Raw genomic sequence first — 21398 nt, forward strand, 5'->3', positions numbered from 1 at the left:
TGAAACCTCAGGTGTAGGGTCTGGGAGAGGGGTCACCCTGGAGATGGTGGACTTTGTGACAGCAGGTACAGCACCTGGGAAACATGTGACATATACATCTTGGGAGGGTGTCACCCTGAAGACAATGGAGGTGTGACCCAAGATACAAGGTCTTGGGTGGTGTCACCCTTGAGATTGTAGATGTGACCCTGGATTCAGGTTCTGGGAGGGTGTGTCACTCTGGAGTCTGCAGACATGTGACCCAGGTGAAGGGTCTGGGAGGTGGGATCATCCTGAAGACTGTGGATATGTGACCCTAGTTTCAGGGTCTGTGAGGGGTGTCACCCTGGAGACTGTATGTGTGACACCAAGTACAGGTTCTGGAGGGTGGATTTACTCTGGGGACTGTGGATGTGTGACACAGGAACAGGGTCTGGGAGGTGATCACCCTGGAGACAAGACATCTGAACCCAGGAACAGGGTCTGGGAGGTGGTCACCCTGGAAACTGCAGACATTTGAACCTAGGAACAGGTCTTTGAGAAGGTGATCACCATGGAAATTGTGGACATGTGACACCAGGTACAGGGTCTGAGAAGTGGGGTCACCCGGAAGACTGTGAACATGAGACCCCAAGAACAGTGTCTGGGAGGGGTATACCCTAGAAACTGTGGCTATGTGACTGCAGGTACAGGGTTTGTGAGGTGAGGTTACACTGACGACTGTGGAAATGTGACCCCAGGTGCAGGGTCTGGGAGTTGGGGTTACCCTGAAGACTGTGGACCTGTGACCACAGGTACAGGGTCGTGAAGGAGGTTTCACCCTGGAGATTGTGGATGTGTGGACCCAGGTACAGGGTCTGGGGAAGGGGGTCATCATGGAGTATGTGAACGTATGACTCCAGTTACAGGGTCTGGAGGGTGGGGTCACACGGGAGACTGGACGTGGGAACCCAGTTACATGGTCTGGGGAGGGGGGATCACCCTGGAAATTCTGGATGTATGCTCCAAGGTACAGTGTCTGGCACTGGGATCACCCTGGAGACTATGGATTGTGACCCCAGGTAATGGTTCTGGGAAGGGGCATCACTGTGGAAACTGTGGATGTGTGACCACAAGTACAGGGTCTGGAGGGTGGGTTCACCCTGGAGAATGTGGATGCGTGACCCAGGTACAGGGTGTGGGAGGTGGTCATCCTGGAGACTGACGACATTTGACCACAGGTACAGGATCTGGTACAAGAGCATCACTCTGGCAACTGGACATGTGACACCAGGTACATCATCTGGGATGCGGGGTGGACTCTGCCTCACTATGGCCTGCCTCTTTACCCGACTTGGGCTTGATTATTGGCCCCACTGGAGCCTGACACTGTTACTCACTGGGACATGAATCTGGTCCTCACTATGACCTGACTCTGGTCCTCTCTCCAGCCTGATTCTTTGACTTGCTGGGGCCTGACTCTGGTCCTTGAAAGGCCCTAACTGTGGTTCTCACTGTTCCCTGACTCTGGTCTTGTTCCTTGACTCTGGTCTTCTCTACAGCATAAATCTGGTCCTACTGATCCCTGAATCTGCTCCTGAACGGGCACGGACACTGGACCACACTCTGGCCTGACTCTGGTCTTCACTAGGGCCTGACCCTCATCCTCACTATAGCCTATTCTGGCCCTTTCTATGGCCTGAATTTTGCCTATGAGCTTCCTGACTTTTTGCCTCACTACAGCCTTATTCTTATCATCACTGGGCCCTGGCACCTGTCCTCACTACTGACTGACCCTGATCCTCACTGGACCCTGAATGAGGGCACAAGTGAGGACCTGTGCCTGACTCAGGTCCTCTCTCTGTGGCTTGACTCTGGACCTCTCCTCAGCGTGCCTCTCTATGGCCTGAATCTTGTCCTCAGTATGGCCTGATTCTGCTCCTCTCTACAGCCTATTTCTTTCCCTCACTTGGCCTGACACTTTCCTCACTGGGCCCTGCTTTGAGCCCTCACTGGGCCCTGAGTCTCGTCCTCTTGACAGTTTGACTCTGGTCTCACTGTGGCCTGAAGCTGTTCTTCATTACAGCCAGACTCTGTTGCTTACTACAGCCTGACTCTGGTCCTCTCTAACAGTTGACTCTTTGTTTCACTCTATCCTGAAGATTTGATCACTGGCTATAACTCAGGTCCTTCTGGTCCTCACCAGGCACTGAATCTGGTCCTCTGTATATCCTGACTCCTGTCCTCAATACGGCCTGACTCAGGTCCTCAATACAGCCTGACTCAGGTCCTCAATACAGCCTGACTCTCGTACTCACTACGGCCTGACTCTCATCCTCAATACGGCCTGACTCTCATCCTCAATACAGCCTGACTCTCATCCTCTCTACAGCCTGACTCTCGTCCTCACCACAGCCTGACTCTCGTCCTCTCTACAGCCTGACTCTCATCCTCAATACGGCCTGACTCAGGTCCTCAATACAGGCTGACTCAGGTCCTCAATACAGCCTGACTCTCATCCTCAGTATGGCCTGACTCAGGTCCTCAGTACTGCCTGACTCTCATCGTCACTACGGCCTGACTCTCATCCTCACTACAGCCTGACTCTCGCCCTCTCTACAGCCTGACTCTCATCTTCAATACAGCCAGACTCTTTGCCTCACAACAGCCTCACTTTTTACTCCCCTGTGACCTGACTCTATTCCTTATTGGGCATCACTGAGCCCTGGATCTGTTCCTCACTGGGCTCGGATGTGAGTCCACACTACGGACTAACTCTGGTTCTCACTTGTGCCTCAGACTGGTCCTCACTAGGGCCTGATTCTCGTCCTAACTTGTGCCTGAATCTCACACTCTGTGTCCTGTCCTGACACTTGTCCTCATTAGACTCTTGTTTTCACTGCACCATGAGTCTGGTCTTCACTGGAATCTGACTTTGGTCCTCACTCTGGCTTGACTCTGGTTGTACTATGGGCTGACTCTCCACCTCACTTTGGTCCAACTCTCTTCCCCACCACAGCCTGACTCTTACCTCTCTTCCCCACCTGGGTCCTGACTCTGTAGACTATGGCCTGACACTGCCTCACTATGGCATGACTCTCGTTCTCAATAGGCCTGACTGTAGCCTCAGTTCACCCAGACTCTGACCCTCACTAGGCACTGATTCTGTCCTCACTGGGCTCTGATCCTGGTCCTCTCCATGGCATGACTCTGGTCCTCTCTATGACCTGGCTTTTTGCCTAACTACAGCCTGATGCTTTGCCTCACTGGCCCTGACTCTGGTCCTCACCACAGCCTGACTGTCATCCTAACTATGGTCTGAGTCATGTGCTCACTAGGGCCTTACTCTCATCTCTGTATGGCCTCACTCTGGTCCTCACAATATCCTCACACTGGTCCTCACTCTGGCCCTCAATATGGCCTCATTCTGGCCCTCACTATGAACTAGCTTAGGTCCCTCTTCTTCCTCACTCTTTCCTCTCTATTACCTGACATGCTTCTCATTCTGCACTGACTTTTCTCCTCAAACACACTGACCCTGGTTCTCACTCTGCTCTGAGTGTGTTCCTCTCTATGGCTTGACTCTGAACCTCTCTATGGACTGAATCTGGTCCTGTCTAGAGCCTGAATCAGTCCTCACTATGGCCAAACTCTGGTCCTCAGTACAGCCTGACTCTGTTCCTATCTACAGCCTGAAACTTTGACTCACTACGGTCTGATGCTTTGCCTCAGTGGGCCCTGACTTGGGTCCCCACTGGGCCCTTACTCTGGTCTTTTCCAGAGCCTGGCTCTGGTCCTCAATATGGCGTGGCTCTGGTCCTCTCTACAACTTTACTCATTTCTCTCAGGGCCAGACTAAGTTTTGCACCATGGCATGAGCCTGGTCTTCGCTACAGCAAGTCTCTGGCCCTCACTCATCCTAACTCTTTTCCTCACAAGTACCTCAATCTGATTCTCTCTATGCCCTGACACTGTTTTTCACAATACCCTGACTCTTGTCCTCACTACGGGCTGACCCTGGTTCTCACTATAGCCTGAATCTGGTCCTCTCTACAGCCTGACTGTTAGCCTCACAATGGTTATTCTTCACCTCACTGTGACCTGACTCTGGTCCTCTCTACGTCCTGACACTTGTCCTCACTATACACTGTCTGTGGTCCTCACTGCACCCTGATATTTGTCTTGACTACTGCTTGACTCTATTCCTCACCTGGGCCTGACTATTGTCTGTCTTTGGCCTGGCTCTCATCCTCACTAAGGCTTGTCTCTCTGCCTGACTTTAGCCTGACTCTCATCCTCACCACCACCAGACTCCTGTCCTCACAAAGGCCTGACATTTTGCCTCACCATGACCTCACTCTTTGCCTCACTAGGACCTGACTCTTGCCCTCACTGGAGACAGACAATGGTCCACACTAGGACCTGACTTTTGTCCTCACCATGGCATGATTCTCCTCCTCACTAGGACCTGGTTCTTGTCCTCATTATGTCCTGAATGGTTGCAATTGGCCTTGAATCAGTTCCTCACTGGGCCCTGACACTGGTCCTCTACACAGCTTGACTCTGGTTCTCGCTATGGACTGACTCCTTTCCTCTTTATGGGCTTTTTCTTTGCTTGATTTGCCTCACACATTGATTCACTGGGCCTGACTCTGTCCTCACTGAGGCATGACTCTCGTCCTCACTGGGGCCTGACTCTAGTCCTCACTAGGCCCTGACTCTGTCCTCACTGGGGCCTGACTCTGTCCTCACTGGGGCCTGACTCTGTCCTCCCTGGGGCCTGACTCTGTCCTCACTGGTGCCTCTGTCTTCACTAGGCCCTGACTCTGTCCTCACTAGGCCCTGATTCTGTCCTCACTAGGCCCTGACTCTATCCTCACTAGGCCCTGACTCTGTCCTCACTAGGCCCTGACTCTGTCCTCACTAGAACCGGACTCTGTCCTCACTGGGGCCTGACTCTGTCCTCACTGGGTTCTGACTCGTGTCCTCACTAGGCCCTGACTCATGTCCTCACCAGGGCCTGACTCTGTCCTCACTATGTTCTGACTCTGTCCTCAGTGGGCCTGACTCTCATCTCTGAACAGCCTCACTCTGTCCTCAATATTTTCTCATTCTGGTCTTTACTATGAATGAACTCTGGTCTCACTTTTTCCTCACTCTTTTCCTCTCTATTACTGACTCTTCTCCTCAAAACACACTGACCAAGAAGATGGCAGAGGAATAGGATGGGGAGACCACTTTCTCCCCCACAAATTCATTGAAAGATCATTTGAACACTGAGCAAACTCCACAAAATAACTTCTGATCCCTAGCAGAGCACATCAGGCACCCAGAAAAGCAGCCCATTGTCTTCAAAACTAGGTAGGACAAAATATAAAAGATAAAAAGAGAGACATGTATGAACACATGGTTGTTAGATATTATCATTTACATTAATTATGTTAAAATAAAAGCAATATATTAAGTAGTTAAAAAAAAAAAGAGAGAGAGAGAGAGAGACAAAAGAGTTAGGGATGGAGATCCATCCCAGGAAAGGAGTCTTAATAGAGGAAGTTTCCAAACATCAGGAAACCCTCTCACTGGTGGGTCTGGGGGAAGTTTTTGAATCTCAGACGGCAACCTAACTGGGAGGAAAAATAAATAAAACCCACAGATTATATGCCTAAAAGCAACTCCCAGCAGAAAAGTACCCCAGACGCTCGCACCCGCCACCAGCAAGTGGGGGCTGAACAGAGAGGAGCAGGTGACATTGCTTAGGATAAGGGCTGGGCCTGAAAGCCCTGAGGGCAATCTGAGGGAGCTAACGTGAGATAGCAACTTAAACTGTGGGATAGTGAGAGAGAGAGAGAGAGAGAATTAACCTGAGAAAAGCACTAAACTAAGGCACTACCAGCCCTTTCTCAGAACAAAGGACTGAGAGAATACCAGAGGAAGAGCTAGTTGGCTGCAGACCGGCCCATGCCCTGCTGGAGGCAGGAGGCAGAGGGGAGGGGAAAGGGGCAAACTCGGCATCAGAGACGGCATCCCCTACCAAACTGCCAACAGGGCTCCAGTCTCTAACCAAAGACTTCCTGAGATTCTGGATGGTTGACATCTGCTGGGAGGGTCGCAGCCAGAAATAAGCTCCCCAGAAGAGACACAAGGCGCATCGGACCGGCGCGCCCGGAACAGGCTGGGACCGCGGAGGGGATAAGGCGCACTGCACCCAGGGAGAGTGCACTCGTTAAGCTCCTGGTTGTCTGAGCTGCTCGGGCGAGGGGAAGGCACAAAACTCAGGCCCAACTGAGCCTGTGCCTTTGTGGAGTACCCAAAAACCTGAACCTGAGCGACTTAGGCCTGGGAAGTGCACGCAACTCAGGGCCTGCTCCCTGTAGAGCAACCTGGAGCCTGAGTAGTGGACATGGGGAAAGCACACACACCGTGAGTGGGGGCAAACCCAGTGTGGCTGGAACACTGTGAGTGCTCCCCACACACGCCAGTAACATTTGTCTGCATTGCCCCTCCCTCCCCACAGCACAACTGAACAAGCAAACCTAAACAAGAGACCACCTCTGCCCACTTGTGTCAGGGTGGAAATTAGACACTGAAGAGACCTGCAAACAGAAACCAAATAAACAAAGGGAACCGCTTTAGAAGTGACAGGTGCAACAGATTAAAATCCCTGTAGTTAACACCAACTACACTGGAAGGGGACAATAGATAGCGAGAAGTGTAAACTGGAACAAGGAGCTATCTGAAACTGAACTGAACCCACACTGCCCAAAACAGCTCCAGAGAAATTCCTAGATATATTTTTACTATTGTTTTTTAATGAAAAACATTTTTTTCTCTTTCTTTTCTTTTTTAAAAGTCCTCTAGTTTCATTCTTTTACAAGTGGTTGACCAGTTTTCCCAGCACCACTTGTTGAAGAGGTTGTCTTTTTCCCATTGTATATCCTTGCCTCCTATGTCAAAGATAAGGTGTCCATAGGTTCGTGGATTTATCTCTGGGCTTTCTATTCTGTTCCATTGATCTGTATTTCTGCCTTTGTGCCAGTACCATACTGTCTTGATGACTGTGGCTTTGTAGTAGAGTCTGAAGTCAGGCAGGTTGATTCCTCCAGTTCCATTCTTCTTTCTCAAGATTATTTTTGCTATTCGAGGTTTTTTGTATTTCCATACAAATTGTGAAATTATTTGTTCTAGTTCTGTGAAAAATACAAATCAAAACCACAATGAGGTACCATTACACACTAGTCAGGATGGCTGCTATCCAACAGTCTACAAGCAATAAATGCTGGAGAGGGTGTGGAGAAAAGGGAACTCTCTTACACTGTTGGTGGGAATGCAAACTAGTACAGCCACTATGGAGAACAGTGTGGAGATTCCTTAAAAAACTGGAAATAGAACTGCCATATGACCTAGCAATCCCACTTCTGGGCATACACGCTGAGGAAACCAGATCTGAAAGAGACACATGCATCCCAATGTTCATCAAAGCACTGGTTATAATAGCCAGGACAAGGAAGCAACCTAGATGCCCATCAGCAGATGAATGGATAAGGAAGTTGTGGTACATATACACCATGGAATATTACTCAGCCGTTAAAAAGAGTTCATATGAATCAGTCCTAATGAGATGGATGAAACTGGAGCCCATTATACAGAGTGAAGTAAGCCAGAAAGATAAAGAACATTACAGCATACTAACATATATATGGAATTTTAAAAGATGGTAACGACAACCCTATATGCAAAACAGAAAAAGAGACACAGAAGTACAGAACGGACTTTTGAACTCTGTGGGAGAAGGTGAGGGTGGGATGTTTCGAAAGAACAGCATGTATATTATCTATGGTGAAACAGATCACCAGCCCAGGTGGGATGAATGAGACAAGTGCTCGGGCCTGGTGCACTGGGAAGACCCAGAGGAATCAGGTGGAGAGGGAGGTGGGAGGGGGGATTGGGATGGGGAATACGTGTAACTCTATGGCTGATTCATATCAATGTATGACAAAACCCACTGAAATGCTGTGAAGTAATTAGCCTCCAACTAATTAAAAAATTAAAAAAATAATAAAGTCCTCTATTACTCCTCCATTACCCTTAATTTTCATTTTTATAACCCACTATAACCTTGCAAAAAAGAAAAAGGACCCTATTTTTAAAGTGAACTTCTTATATATATTTCTTAAATTTTTTGTGTTTTTGGTTTTTTTAATATTGTATTTTTAAGAGTCTAACCTCTACTCTAGATTTTTAATCTTTGTTTTCCAGTATTAGATATCAATTTTGGACATTTAACAATCCAATATTCAGTACCCATTTTTACTCAGGAGTGTGATTACTGGTTTGATTACTCACTCCCCCTTTTGACTCTCCTTTTTCTCCCCCAGATCACCTCTATTTACTCCCTCCCCCTTCTCTTCTCAGCCAAATTCTGTGAATCTCTGTGGGTGTTCTGGGCTACAGAGAACACTTAGGGAACAGAGTACTATGTAGATCTTTCTCTCTCCTCTTGAGTCCCCCCTTTTCTCCTCCTGCTCACCACTATCTCCTTCCTCACTCTCCTCTTCTTCATGTAACTCTGTGAACCTCTCTGGGTGTCCCTCACTGTGGGGAATCTTCTCCCCATTAACCTAGAAGTTTTATTATCAGTGCTGTATGGATGGAGAAGTCTTGAGGCTACTGGAAGAATAAGACTGAAATCCAGAGGCAAGAGGCTTAAGCCCAAAACCTGAGAACACAAGAGAACTCCTGACTACAGGGAACATTAATTAATAAGAGATCAGCCAAAAGCCTCCATACCTACACCGAAACCAACCACCACCCAAGAGCCAATAAGTTCCAGAGCAAAACATATCATGTAAAATCTCCAGCAACACAGGAACATAGCCCTGAGTGTCAATATACAGGCTGCCCAAAGTCACACCAAACCCATAGGCCCATTTCAAAACTCACTACTGGACACTCCATTGCACTCCAGAGAGAAGAACTCCAGCTCCAGCCACCAGAACACCGACGCAAGCTTCCCTAACCAGGAAACAGAAAATTTGCAGATGACATGATCCTCTACATAGAGAACCCTAAAGACTCTACCAGAAAATTACTAGAGCTAATCAACGAATATAGTAAAGTTGCAGGATATAAAATGAACACACAGAAATCCCTTGCATTCCTATACACTAACAATGAGAAAACAGAAAGAGAAATTAAGGAAACAATACCATTCACCATTGCAAAAAAAGAATAAAATACTTAGGAGTATATCTACCTAAAGAAACAAAAGACCTATACATAGAAAACTATAAAACACTGATGAAAGAAATCAAAGAGGACACAAATAGATGGAGAAACATACCGTGTTCATGGATTGGAAGAATCAATATTGTGAAAATGAGTATACTACCCAAAGCAATCTATAGATTCAATTCAATCCCTATCAAGCTACCAACGGTATTTTTCACAGAACTAGAACAGATAATTTCACAGTTTGTATGGAAATACTAAAAAACCTCGAATAGCCAAAGCAATCTTGAGAAAGAAGAATGGAATGGAGGAATCAACCTGCCTGACTTCAGACTCTACTACAAAGCCACAGTCATCAAGACAGTATGGTACTGGCACAAAGACAGAAATACAGATCAATGGAACAGAATAGAAAGTCCAGAGATAAATCCACGAACCTATGGACACCTTATCTTTGACATAGGAGGCAAGGATATACAATGGAAAAAAGACAACCTCTTCAACAAGTGGTGCTTGGAAAACTGGTCAACCACTTGTAAAAGAATGAAACTAGAACACTATCTAACACCATACACAAAAACAAACTCAAAATGGATTAAAGATCTAAATGTAAGACCAGAAACTATAAAACTCCTAGAGGAGAACATAGGCAAAACACTCTCCAACATAAATCACAGCAAGATCCTCTATGACCCACCTCCCAGAATATTGGAAATAAAAGCAAAAATAAACAAATGGGACCTAATTGAACTTAAAAGCTTTTGCACAACAAAGGAAACTGTAAGCAAGATGAAAAGACAGCCCTCAGAATGGGAGAAAATAATAGCAAATGAAGCAACAGACAAAGAATTAATCTCAAAAATATACAAGCAACTCCTGCAACTCAATTCCAGTAAAATAAATGACCCAATCAAAAAATGGGCCAAAGAACTAAACAGACATTTCTCCAAAGAAGACATACAGATGGCTAACAAACACATGAAAAGATGCTCAACATCACTCATTATCAGAGAAATGCAAATCAAAACTACAATGAGGTACCATTACACACCAGTCAGGATGGCTGCTATCCAAAAGTCTACAAGCAATAAATGCTGGAGAGGGTGTGGAGAAAAGGGAACTCTCTTACACTGTTGGTGGGAATGCAAACTAGTACAGCCACTATGGAGAACAGTGTGGAGATTCCTTAAAAAACTGGAAATAGAACTGCCATATGACCCAGCAATCCCACTTCTGGGCATACACGCTGAGGAAACCAGATCTGAAAGAGACACATGCATCCCAATGTTCATCAAAGCACTGGTTATAATAGCCAGGACAAGGAAGCAACCTAGATGCCCATCAGCAGATGAATGGATAAGGAAGCTATGGTACATATACACTATGGAATATTACTCAGCCATTAAAAGGAATACATTTGAATCAGTTCTAATGAGATGGATGAAACTGGAGTCCATTATACAGAGTGAAGTAAGCCAGAAAGATAAAGACCAATACAGTATACTAACGCATATATATGGAATTTAAAAAGATGGTAATGATAACCCTATATGCAAAACAGAAAAAGAGACACAGATGTATAGAACAGACTTTTGGACTCTGTGGGAGAAGGCGAGTGTGGGATGATCTGAGAGAACAGCATTGAAACAAGTATACTATCAAGTGTGAAACAGATCGCCAGCCCAGGTTTAATGCATGACACAAGTGCTCAGGGCTGGTGCACTGGGAAGACCCAGAGGGATGGGATGGGGAGGGAGGTGGGACAGAGGATCGGGATGGGGAACACATGTAAATCCATGGCTAATTCATGTCAATGTATGGCAAAAACCACTACAATATTGTAAAGTAATTAGCCTCCAATTAATAAAAATAAATGAAAAAAAGAAAAAGAATTTTAAAAAAACCACACTGACCACGACCTTGGTTCTCACTGTGCTCTGAGTCTGGTCCTCTCTATGGCTGAATCTCGTCCTGTTTACAGCTGGTATCTGGCCCTCAATATGGCCAAACTCTGGTCCTCATTTTGGTCTGACTCTAGTCCTCTCTATGGCCTCATTTGTTCGTCTCTATGGCCTGAATCTTTGCCTCACTACAGCGTGAGACATTGTCTCAATGGGCCCTGAGTTGGGTCCTCACTGGGCCCAATGTCTGGTCATCTCTAAGCCTAAGGTCTGGTGCTTTATGGAGCCTGGCTCTGGTCGTCTAACCTGGGCTGACACTGGTCCTCTCTACAGCTTTCCTCTCAATGGTCTGACTAATTGCCTCACTATGGCATCAATATGGCATGGCTCTGGTCCTCATTACATCCTAACATCTTCCTCAGAAGATCCTGAGTCTGGTTTTCACTATGCCCTGGCACTGTTTCTCATGATACACTGACCCTTGTCCTCACTACATGCTGACCCTGGTTCTCACTACAGCCTGAATCTGGTCCTCTCTACAGTGTGACTCTTGCCTCACAATGGTTTGATTCTTTGCCTCACTGGGACCTGACTCTGGTCCACACTATGGCTTGACTCTGATCCTCAATACAGGCTGACTCTGGTCCTCACTGCATGCTGAGGTGTTCATCACTGGGCCCTGATTACGGCCCTGACCATGGCCTGAGTCTGGTCAACACTATGGCATGACTCTCATCCTCAGTAGGGCCTGACATTCATGCTTACTTAGGCCTGACTCTTGTCCTCACTTCAGCCTCACTAGCATCCTCATTACATCCATCTTGTCTGCACTATGGACTCACTCTGCTCCTCATTATGCCCTCACTGTGATCCTCACTAAAGTCTCACTTTTGTGCTCACTACATTGTTATTCTTTTCTCTCAATTACCTGACACTGCTTCTTAGGATGTCCTGACACCACTTCTCACTGTGACCTGACTGTTGTCTTCACTACACACTGACTCTTGTCCTCACTATGCACTGAGTTTGGTCTTCACTAGGCCCTGATTCTGGTCTCTTTAAGGCTTTACTCTGGTCCTCAAAATGGCCTGACTCTGAACCTGACTATGGCCTGAGTCTGATCCTCTCAACTGCTTGACTCTCTGCCTCACTACAGCCTGACACTTTGCCACAATGGGCCTAACTCTGGCCCTCGGTGGGCCCTGACTCTGGTCCTCTCTATGGCTTGACTGTTTGCCTCACGATGACCTGACTCTAGTTCTTGAAATGTCCTGACTCTGGTCCTCTCTATGGCCTGACTCTGGTCCTCTCTGTGGCCTGACTTGTCCTCTCTATGGCCTGACTCAGGTGCTCTTTACACCCTGAATCTTTGTCTCACTACCAACTGATGCTTTGCCTCACTAGGCCTGATTCTGCTCCCTGGGAAGAGTCAGCTGTGGGCCCTGAGTCAGTTCTTTACTGGGCACTGAGTTGGTCCACACTATTGCCTGACTCTGATCCTCAACACGGCTTGAATCTGGTCCTCACTATGGCATGACTCTTGTCATCACTAGGGCCTGACTCTCATGCTCACTAGGACCTGACCCTTGTCCCTACTACATCCTGACTCTGGTCCTCAATGGGCCCTGATTCTGTCCTCGCTGGGCCCTGACTCTTGTCCTCACTAGGACCTGGTTTTTGTCATCACTACCACTGACTCCTACCAGTCCATCCTAAAGGAGATCAGTCCTGGGTGTTCATCAGAAGGACTGATGTTGAAGTTGAAACGCCAATACTTTGGCCACCTGATGCAAAGAGCTGACTCACTTGTAAAGACCCTGATGTTGGGAAAGATTGAGGGCAGGAGGAGAAGGGGACGACAGAGGATGAGATGGCTGGATGGCATCACCGACTCAATGGACATAGGTTTGGGTGGACCCTGGGAGTTGGTGATGGACAGGGAGGCCTGGTGTACTGCGGTTCATGGGGTCGCAAAGAGTCAGACACGACTGAGTGACTGAACTGACTGACTGACCACTGACTCTGTCCTCTATGTCTGGACACTTTGTCTCATTACGACCTGACTCTTTGCCTCAATGGGGCATGAATCTTGTGCTCTCTGGAGCCTGAAACTTCTTCACTGGCCCTTGATTCCTGTTCTCACTATGCTGTGACTCTGGTCCTCACTGTGCCCTAGTCTGTTCTTCACTGCATCCTGACGGTGGTCCTCACTATGGCTTGACTCTGGTCATCACTAGGGCCTCACTCTGGTCCTCTCTCGGGCCTGACCATGGTCCTCTGTACACCTCAACACATTATCTCACTGGGCCAGACTCTGGTCCTCATTAGGCCGTGATTTTGCTCCTCACTCATACTAACTCTATCCTCTAACAGCAAGATTCTCATAATCACTAGGGCCTGAAGCTTGGGTCTACTAGGGTTTAACTCTGGTCCTCACTAAGGCCCGACTTTCTTCCTCACTATGGTCTCACACATGTCCTCACTACATCCTCACTTGAGTCCTCACTCTGGCATCACTGGGGTGCTCACGATGGTATCACTGTGGTCCTCCCTAAGTCCTTACTCTGTTCCTCTCTACAGCCTCACTCACTAAGGCCTGACTCAGGTCCTCATTATGGCCTCAATCTAGTCATCTCTACATTCTGATGGTTTGCCTCAAAATGAACTGACACTTTGCCTCTCTGGGGACTGACTCTGGTCCTCATTGTGCCCTGGGTCTGTTCCTCACTGGGCTCTGACACTAGTCTTCACTATGGCCAGACTCTGGTCCCCACTATTGCCTGTCCTTGGTCATAACTAGGGCCTGATTCTCGTCTTCATTAAGTGCTGACACAGGTCCTCTGTATGTTCTGACACTCATCCTCATTAGACACTGACTCAGGTTTTCACTGTGCCCTGAATCTGGTCCTAACTGGTTCCTGACTCTGTTCCTCACTAGGGACTGACTCTTCCTCACTTTGGCCTGACTCCCATCCTCACCACGGCCTGACTCTCCTCTCTGGCCTGACACTTTGCCTCCCTATGGCCTGGTTCTTTGTCTCACTGGGCCATGAAACTTGTTCTGTGTGGAGCTAACATTTTTCCTCACTGGACTCTGATTTTGACCTTCACTACAGCATGACTCTCATCCTCTATATTAAGAAGGCCTGATTTTCATGCTCACTAGGTCCTGAATCTTGTCCTCAGTATGCCCAGACTCTGGACCTCACTAGCTACTGATTCTCTTCCTCAATGGGCTCTGATCCTGGTCCTTTCTATGGCTTGACTCTGGTCCTTTCTACATCCTGAATCTGGTCCTTTCTATGGCCTACTCTTGTCCTGTCTATGGCCTGATTCCTTGCTTCACTACAGCCTGGTATTTTGCTTCCTTGTACTCACTGAGCCCTAATCTTTGGCTAATTATGGCCTGCCTGTTTGCTCAGTGGGACCTGACACTGATCCTCAGTGGGCCCTGACTCTGGACATTCTACAGCCTGAATGTGGTCCTCACTATGCCCTGATTCTGGTCCTCACCAGGGTGTGAGTCTCCTTCTCACTAGGGCATGACTCTCGTCTTCTCTACCTCCTGACACTCGTCCTCACTAACTTCTGACTCTGGACCTCAATGCGTCCCAAGTCTGGTCCTCACTGGGCCCTGATTATGGTACTCAGTACATCTTGACTTTGATCTTTACAGGGGCTAACTCTCATCCTCACTTTGGCTGACAATGTCCTCTATGGCCCGACACTTTGCCTCACTATGGCCTGACTCATTGATTCACTGGGATCTGCCTCTTGTCCTCACTGGAGCTGACAATGTTCCTCACTTGTCCCAGATTATGGTCCTCCCTATGGACTGATTCTAGTCCTCATTTTGTCATGACTCTCATCCTCAATAGAGCCTGTACTCGTGCTCACTAGGACCTGTCTTTCATCCTCTGTAAGCCCTCACTGTGTTCCTCACTGTGCCCTGAGTCTGTTCCTCACTTGGCCCTGAAACTGGTCTCTTTAAGGCTTTAATCTGGTCTTCTCTATGGCCTGAGTCTGGTCCTTTCAACTGCTTGACTCTTTGCCTCACTAAGGCCTGATACGTTGCCACACTGGGCCGGGCCTGACTCTATTGCTTAATGAGCCCTGCCTCTCGTCCTCTCTATAGTTTGACTCTTTGCCTCACAATGAGCTAATTCTAATTCTCCCAATGGCCTGATTCTGTTCCTCTCTATGGCCCATTTCATTCACTCATATGGCCTGACACTTTCCTCACTGGGCCCTGAGTTGGATCCTCACTGGGTCCTGACCTGCGTCCTCACTAGGCCCTGAGTCTGGTCCTTACTATGGCCCTATTCTGGTCCTCACGAAAGCCTATACTTATCTCACTAGAGCCTGACTCTGATCCTCTCTATGGCCTGTCTCTTTGCCTCCTAATTGACTGTCTCTTTGCCTACTATGGCTTGAGTTTTTTCTTCCCTAGGGCCTGACACTTTGGCTCAGTGGGGCCTGACCCTTTCATCATGAAGCCTATAAAAATCCCTCACTAAGCATTGATTCTAGACCTTGCTAGAGGCCAACTATAGTTGACACGGCCTGCTGAATCTGGTTCTCAATGGGCTGAGTCTGGTACTCATGAGGGCTTGACTCTGGTGCTCACCAGGACCTGACTCTCATCCTCTCTTTGGCCTGCTTCTCATCTTCACTTCAGCCTGACTCTCATCCTCACTATGGCCTATGTCCAATATGTCTTGACCCTTTGCCTCATGACAGCCTGACACTTTGCCTCACTGGGGCCTGACTCTTTTCCTCTCTGGAGATTGACACATTTCCTCACTGGGCCCTGATCCTGGTCCTCACTACAGCCTGACTCTGGTCCTAGTACAGCATGAATCTGGTCCTGACTAGGATCTGACTCTTGTGCTTACTAGAGCCTGACTCTTATCCTTACTATGTCCTGAATCTGGTCCTCACTTGGCCCAGAGTTTGTTCCTCACTGGGCTCTGATATTCGTCCATTCTATGGCTTATATCTGGCCCACTCTATGACCTGACTCTAGGTCTGTCTACAACTGAATCTGTTCCTGTCTACAGCCTGAATTGGTCCTCCCTATGGCCAAACTCTGTTTCTTCCTCTCTACAGCCTGAATCTTTGACACAGTGGGCCCTCGGTGGGCCCTGACTTGGGTCCTTAATGGGCCCTTAAACTTTTCCTTTGCAGAGCCTGCCTCTGGTCCTCAGTATAGCCTAACTCTGGTCCTCTATAGCTTTACTCTTTCCTCTCCATGGCCTGAATAAGTTCCTCACTATGGCATGAACAAGTTCCACATTATGGCATGAACCTGTTTTTCATGACTACATGATTCTGGTCCTCACTCATCCTCACTCTTTTCCTCACAAGTACCTGAATCTGACTCTCTCTATGGCCCTGACACTGTTTATCATGATACTCTGACCCTTGTCCTCACTAGGGGCTGACCCTCGTTCTCACTACACCCTGAATCTGGTCTTCTCAACTGCTTGACTCTTTGCCTAAGAATGGCTTGAATCTTTGCCTCACTGATGCTGACTCTCACTGGGCCCTAAGCCAGGTCACCTGGGCGTTGCCTCTGGTCCTCTCTAGGGCCTGACTGTTTCTCACTAGGGCTTGACTCACGTCCTCTCTGTGTCCTGACACTCGTCCTCACTATACACCATCTATGGTCCTCACAGCACCCTTATTTTTTTCCTGACTATGGTTTGACTCTGGTCCTCACTTGAGCCTGATTATCATCCTCACTTTGGCCTGACTGTTGTACTCATGAGGGCTTGTCTGTCTTCCTCATTCTAGTCTAACTCTCATCTGCACGATGGCTAGACTCTTATCTTCATCATAGCCAGAGGTCCACTATGGTGGACACTTTGCCTCACTATGGCCAACTGTTTGCCTCTCTAGGATCTAACTCTTGTCCTCACTGGAGACTTACACTGGAGACTTACACTGTCTTCACTGGTCCCTGATTCTGGTCCTAACTAGGGTCTGATTCTTGTCCTCACTATGGCATGACTCTCCTCCTCGCTAGGGCCTGACCCTCATCCTTGCCCTGAATCCAATTGTCACTCGGCCCTGATTCTGTTCCACACTGAACTATGACACTGGTCCTCTCCACAGCTTGACTCTGGTCTTCACTGTGACCTGGCTCTGGTCCACTGTATGGCCTGACCCTTTGCCTCACTGGGCCTGACTCAGGTCCTCACATAGCCCTGATTATCATCCTTAATACATCCTGATTCTTGTCCTGTCTAAGGCCTAAATCTTTCCCTCACTACTGACTGACTGTTTTCCACACAGGGACCTGACTCCGGCCCTCATTGACCCTGATTCTGGGCCTCTCAAGGCCCTGATCTGGTCCTCACTACAGACTGACTCTGTCCTCACTAAAGCACGATCCTCATCCTCACTAGGACCTGAAATTCCTGTCTATAAGGGCCTGACTTTCGTCTTACTATGGCCTCAGATATGTCCTCACTATGTCCTCACTCTAGTCCTCAGTCTGGCCTCACTCTGGTCCTCACTAAGTCCTCTCTCTGATCCACTCTACGGCCTCACTCTGGTCCTCACTAGGGCCTGACCCTCATCTTCAGTAGGGCCAAACTCTTGTCCTCACTGTGGCCTGACTCTTATCCTCACCATGACCTGACTGTGTCCTCTATGACCTGACACTTTGCGTCACTATGACCTGACTCTGACTCACTGGTTCATGAATCTTGTCCTCACTGGAGATTGATACTTTTCTTCCCTGGGCCCTGACTCTGGTCCTCACTGGGCCCTGACTCTGGTCCTCACTGGGGCCTGACTCTGGTACTCTTTACGGCCTGAGCCTGTACCTGTCTGCGACCTGATCCATTGCCTCACTGGGCCTCACTCTGGTCCTTGTTAGGCCCTGATTTTGGTCCTCATACAGACTGACCCTACCTCATACACAGCATCATTCTCATCATCACTAGGGCCAAAGGTCATGTCTACTAGGGCCTGACTCTCATCCTCAATAGGGACTGATTTCATCCTCACTATGTCCTCATGCTAGTCCTCAATCTGGCCTCACTCAGGTTCTCTCTGGCATCACTCTGGTCCTCACCAAGTCCTCACATTAGTACTCTCTATGGCCTCACTCTGTTCTTCACTACTACCTGACTTTGGTCCTCACCATGGCCTGATTTTCATCCTCATTATGGTCTCAATCTAGTCCTGTCTATAGCCTGACACTTTGCCTCGCTGGGACCTGACCCTTGTCCTCACTGGGCCCTGATTCTGTTCCTCACTGGGCTCTGACACTAGTCTTCACTACAGCCTGGCTGTGGTCCTCACTATTGCTTGACCTTTGTCCTCACTAGGGCCTGACTCTTGTCTTCATTTTTTTCTGTCTCTTGTCCTCTCTACCTCCTGAATCTTGTCCTCATTAGTCACTGACTCAGGTTTTCACTGAGCCCTGATTATGGTCCTCACTAGGACCTGACACTCTTCCTCAATTTGTCCTGACTCTTGTCCTCAACCGGGCCTGACTGTCCTCTTTGTGTCTGACACTTTGTGTCACTACTTTCTGACTCATTGCTTCACTGGGTCATGAAACTCATCCTCCCTGGAGACTGACACTGCTCCTCACTGGGCTCTGACTTTGGTCCTCACTACAGCTTAACTCTGGTCCTGACTACGTCAAGACTCGTTTCAATAGAGCCTGATTGTCATGCTCACAAGGACCTGATTCTCGTCCTCTACACTCTAACTCTCTTCCTCTCTAGGCACTGATTCTCTTCCTCACTGGATCTGATCCTGGTCCAATCTATGACTTGAATCTGGTCCTTTCTACACCCTGAATCTGGTCCTCTATACAGTCTGACTCTGGTCTGACAGCCTGACTCTTTGCCTCACCATTGCCTGACATTTTGTTTCACTGGGTCTGACTTTGGTCCTTCCTGACTTTTGACTCACTATGCCCTGACTCTTTGGCTCACTGGGAATTGACACTAGTCCTCAGTGGGCCCTGATGCTGAACATCACTGCAGCCTTAATATGGCCCTCATTATGCCCTGATTCAGGTCCTCATTACAGTCTGAGTCTCATCCTACTAGGGCCTGACTGTTGTCTTGCCTATGTCCTGCCACTCGCCCTAACTGCATCTGACCCTGGACCACAATGTGCCCTGAGTCTCATCCTCACTGCGCCCTGATTCTGATCCTCACTACCTCTTGACTCTGATCCTCACTAGGACCTGACTTTCATTGTCAGTTTGGCCCGACTCTCATTTCCCCATGGCCTGACTCTCATCCTCACTATGGCCTGACTCTGTCCTCCATGGCCTGAGACTTTGTGTCACACGACCTGACTCTTTGCCTCACTCTGTCATAAACCTTGTCCTCACTGGACACTGACACTGCTGCTCACTCAGCATGAATTTGGTCCTTACTATGGCTGACCCTGGCCCTAAGTGGCCCCTCACTCTGGTCTTCTCTATGGCCTGACTTGGTCATCTCTAAGGCCTGGCACATTGCCTCACTTTGACTTTGCACCTCATTAGGCCCTGATTCCAGTCCTCACACTGACTGATTCTGCCCTCACTACAGCATGGCCCTCATCATCACTAGGGCTTGAACCTCGTGTCTGATAGGGCCTGGCTCTTGTCTTCAGTAGCGCTAGACTCTCATCCTCACCATGGACTGAATCTGTACTCTGTGGCCTGACACTTTGCGTCACCACCTCCTGACTCTTTGCCTCGCTGGGTCATGAATCTTGTCCTCACTGGAGACTGACGCTGCTCCTCACTGGGCTCTGATTTTCGTCCTCATTACAGTCTGAATCTTGTCCTCACTATGGTGTGACTCTCGTTCTCAGTAGGGCCTGACTCTCATGCTCACTAGGATATGAGTCTCACCTCAGTAGGCCCTGAGTCTGGTTCTCACTAGGCAGATTCTTTTCTCACTGGGCTCTGCTCCTGGTCCACTCTATGGCTTGACTCTGGTCCTTTCTACATCCTGAATCTGGTCCTCTGTAGGCCCTGACTCTGGTCCTCTCTATGGCCTGACACTTTGCCTCACCTTGGCCTGACTTTTTGTTTCACTGGGCTTGACTCTGGTCCTCCCTGTTCCCTAACTCTTTGGCTCACTAGAGCCTGACTCTTTGCTTCACCGGGATCTGACACTGGTCCTCTATGGACACTCATGCTGGACATCACCTAGCCTGAATATGGTCCCCACTATGTCCTGATTCTGGTCCTCACTAGGGTCTGAGTCTCATCCTCACTAGGGCCTAAGTGAGCACGAAGGTCAGGCCTTATTGAGGGTGAGTCATCCATAGTGTGGACCACAGTCAGATCATACTTAAGACCATATCAGGGCCCAGTAATGAACAGTGTCAACAGGCAGTGAGGACCAGTCAGGCCATATTGAGTGTCAGAGTGAGGCACAGTGTGGACCAGACACAGGTTCCAATGAGGAACCAACACAGGGTCCTGTGAGGAGCAGAGTCCTATGCAGTGAGGCAAAGCACACTGTACCCTGACACTCACCCTCACTAGACGCTGACTCTGGACCTCAGGGTGCCCTGGGTCTCATCCTCACTCAATGATTCTGGTCTACATGTTGACTGTGAACTTCACTAGGGCTTGACTCTGTCCTCACTTTGGCCTGATTTTCATCCTCGCTAGTGCTTGACTCTCATCCTCACTTTGGATGACAATTTCCAAATAGTGGGTTACTCTCAGCAGACAAAATGCTGGGAAACCTATGTACCTTCATTGAATGAATGGCAATAAATAGACTGTTTTCCAGGCATCTATTGTTCAGCAACTGTCTAGATTCTAAGATGAGAGAACACCACGTTTCCACAGAGGCCCTAATCTCCAGAGTCACAACCAGGATGTTTCCCTGCAATTTCTGAGCCTTGTGAACACATTCCTAGGTCATACTGGGACTACCCATGAGGAAACAGGCTGTAGGAGTGTGTCTGACAGAGCTGAGTACCATACTGTTTTTATCTAGTTTAGTTGACATTCCACCGGCAATGGTCTTGCTGCAAGGAGTTGCAAGCCACCTGCTTGCTTCAGAAATCCCAGGGTTTTGACCACAGATATTGCTGTCATAAGTGGGAAAACAGCAATTGGACTGATTTTCAAGCAGCTGCTAAGCCCCGGCCTACTATGGCCAACAGAGAGAAAATGCTAATTTTGCAACAAGGTCCAGTATCCAGGTTCACACTCAGTATGTGTCCCTGCAGTATCCAAGAATTTTCCAGGCTGACCTAGGATCACTGGATCCTTCTTACAGAGAAAACTTGATGGAACAGATATTTTGATGTTTGTTTGCTTTTCCC

General features: G+C 48.3%; 1 long non-coding RNA gene across 1 annotated transcript in view; it reads right to left on the minus strand.

The window, feature by feature from the left end:
* Positions 1–6818: 6818 nt before the first annotated feature.
* Positions 6819–21398, minus strand: part of LOC133050334 (uncharacterized) — a 35043-nt gene continuing 20463 nt past the window's right edge. The window contains exon 4 of the long non-coding RNA XR_009691597.1: positions 6819–7145. This is a non-coding gene — a long non-coding RNA (uncharacterized LOC133050334). The remainder of the gene's footprint in view (positions 7146–21398) is intronic.

This window comes from Dama dama, chromosome 32 (genome assembly GCF_033118175.1).
Source record: "Dama dama isolate Ldn47 chromosome 32, ASM3311817v1, whole genome shotgun sequence".
In the NCBI taxonomy this organism is placed as follows: Eukaryota; Metazoa; Chordata; class Mammalia; order Artiodactyla; family Cervidae; genus Dama; species Dama dama.